Source organism: Nelusetta ayraudi, unplaced genomic scaffold (genome assembly GCF_046127955.1).
Source record: "Nelusetta ayraudi isolate G7.1 ecotype Tasmania unplaced genomic scaffold, CSIRO-AGI_Nayr_v1 ptg000139l, whole genome shotgun sequence".
In the NCBI taxonomy this organism is placed as follows: Eukaryota; Metazoa; Chordata; class Actinopteri; order Tetraodontiformes; family Monacanthidae; genus Nelusetta; species Nelusetta ayraudi.
Genome location: NW_027466189.1, coordinates 1,868,434 through 1,871,660, shown reverse-complemented (window position 1 = coordinate 1,871,660; position 3,227 = coordinate 1,868,434).

Genomic DNA, 3,227 nt, shown 5'->3' with positions numbered 1-3,227 from the left:
TGTCCTTCATTGAAAATGACATAATCTTTCATTTCATTGTTCAGATGCCGAACACCAAGGCATTCCGTCGCTCTCTGGCCATGAAACGACGCCTGGAGCAAAAACAGGATTGGACACCTTTTCCACCTCGGAAGGACTTTGAACGTCGTGAGTACTTCCACGTTCATGATTTCATGTTCTGCCTGTGTTGTTATGTTGTATTCCAAATAAATCTTACAAAAACATATTTAGATTTTTCTTTTTTGTCAATTTACACAGGGCGCGGTACTGGTCAGCGACCTGGGTGCGAAGATGGCCTGTTTTGCTCCTGACTGACAAAACAGTGCAAGTTCGTTCTTAAGGCCCAGCAACCAGACAAGAAGGTATGGGTCGTGATTTTGTCAAGCCACGAGTTTCTTTATGTTTTTGTTCTGGTGGTGGGAGACTCACATCTCTGTCCACTTGTGGATGGTTTTGTGTTCTCGCCCCGGGCAACAACCTTGAACACGGGCTTGTAACAGACTCCGCCCAGGATTTTGCTGCGCTACTGGCAACTGTGTTGGACCGCTGGCCCAAGGTTTGTTTATCTGCTGTGACAAACAAATTTGAACACATGAATGTCATCGCCACTTTGTTTTATCAATATCAAGTAATTCCATGATCCATTGTTCAATAACAAGAATATTCATGAATTTATTTTGCATTTTTATGTTTGTTTGGGTTTTTTTTTTATACAACTATTTTGTAGGTGTTTGTGCTTGACTTTCCACCTCGCCTGACTGTCAAGCCAGAACTACAAACAGCGCTACGTCAAGTATATCATCATGTTGCTGCACGCATGGGTGTGTAAAATACATATTTTTGTTGTATTTTTTTCTCTTCAGTGACACTGTGCTAACAGATATTTCTTAGAATTGTGTGATTACATAATTGATTATGTGACACTTCTTCCAGGTTTAACATTTGTGTATATGGCCGATCACCTCCCCCTTCGTCAGCTGTACATGGTGGTGTTATGATGGTGTAAGTTTTGCCTTCTTCAGCCTTACTTGCTCTTCATTTGATATGACAAATATGTGTTAACATGTTGTTTTCTGTTTAGGTGCACCTCAGGACTGATTTTGGTGGAGCGTCTGCATGCTGCATGCTCCATCAGCTCGCACCCCCTTCACCTAGGCCAGGGGTGTTGTGCCACAACCAATCATCGCCCAGGGTGTCTCCCAGAGTGGTTGTGACAGGTCCTGTCCACATGCCAGTGTATGGACCTGCTCCTGAATGGACTCTTGTTGGACAGGAGGTTGATGTAACCTGTTCACCCCTCTATTTTTTTTCCCCCCCCAATCGTGTATTTGTCAAACTGTGCAACTTTTTTTTTTAAAAATGAACACTTATCCTAAGTTGACTCTGATTTCCTCTCCTCTTTTTTTTATAGACAGTACCAACAGTTGTTGAGACTGCATTTCACACAGACATCCCGTCCAATCCCGTGTGGTTCAGTGAGGCTGTGCTGCTGGACCACATGGAGACCGTCGTGGAGTCATCTGGCAGGGTTTCCCCAGCTGCCACGGTAACATTCACACAATTATGCATACACTTATCAACTAATATTGTTGTGCTTTCTGTCGCAATAAATAATCGATACACTGACGGCAAATATCAATATTTTATTTCAACACACATTATGGATTTACCCCGTTGTCACCGTCAACTATTAATCTCTCCTGTCCTGTTTGTGGGGGCGCTAATCCCGTAAGAGTCAAGTAGGCGTAAGCAGCGGCCGGTGAATAAGACGAGTTAACAACGGAAGAGCACATGCAAGAACGGCGGAAAATACCAACAACGGAAAACAAATCAAAGACCCACCCGCAAGTTACTGCTCTAAAGTGTGGACCCACTTTGGCTTTTACGAGACGGATGACGGGAGGAAACTTCATAAAGAATATGCAATCTGCAACAACTGTTTTGCGAAGGTAAAATACAATGGCAACACTACGAATCTGCAGAGCTGCCTCGTTCGCTATCACCCGTCCCGTTTTTCCCATAATTGTTTTCTTTTTTCACCACCTGTCCCGGGAAAGATAAGATCTCTCCCGGGACACAATTTGTCCCGTTTTTTAGGGAAAATGACAAAACCTCATTTAATTTCCGTCTGTGGTCTAGATAGGGTTGCCAACCCTCCCGTAAAATACGCGATTGTCCCATATTTGGCAACTAAAAAGCCTGTCCCGTAATGAACTGATGGGGGACGCACTTCACTTTTTCCTGTATATTTTGCGGACGCGGTTATTTATTTATTTATTTTGTCTGCATCATTTTTTATTGATTTTCAGAATCGGGGCAGTGAAAGGATTTTTTTTCGCTCTTTCATCTTCCCGTCGGTTTGTATATCCCAAGTCCCCAAGTTGAGATAAGACAAGTTGCTACTGACTTTACATTACCAGAAAGCACTGTCCTTGTTTACAGGAAAGTTATTAATGTTCATGCACTTTAATATGTTTGCTTGTGCAGTGCACGTTTGTTTGTACATTATACAAAGTTTTGGAATAAATGCAAGATCACAGGCATTTTCCTTTTTATGTGTATTCTTTTCTTTTTCAGTCACATATCGTCTGCAAAATTTCGAAGATATCGAAGATATCGTGTGTCGTGATGTTGTCATTATCGTGGGCCAAATATCGTCACAGTATCGAATCGTGGGCTAGCCGTATCGCCCCACCCCTATTATCAACACAAGATCACATATGTACAGTACATGTACAGTTTAATTAGTGTGTTACTTTGTTTATGAATTAATTTCTTTATGTTCTTCCAGATGTCCAGCCTGAGACGTCGATCAGCACGCGTTGCCTCAAAAACCAAAACAAACAAGTGACATGTTGGTATTTGGGATATGTGTATTTCATTGTGTGCATCTTTGTGATAGGACAATAAATGCAGTTCTTTAAACATTACTTTGTGTCCTTGTATTTGCAGGTGTGGGCAACACGTTCAACTGTCCACATGACTGAGTCTGCCTCCAGCAATGTCACAGCAGTGCAGCAGGTTTGTACTTATTCATTTCCACTTCATCACCTGTGTGTGTTTTCTAGGCTTTACACCGATCTTATCGGCTGTATCGGATCGGCCGATATTTGGCATTTTTTGAAACGTTCATGATCGGGCGTCATGTCATGAATAACCGATCAATGACGTCATGGTCGTGTTGAAACTTTTTTAAACTGTCTCATTTCCTCCAAAGTAGTTTCACA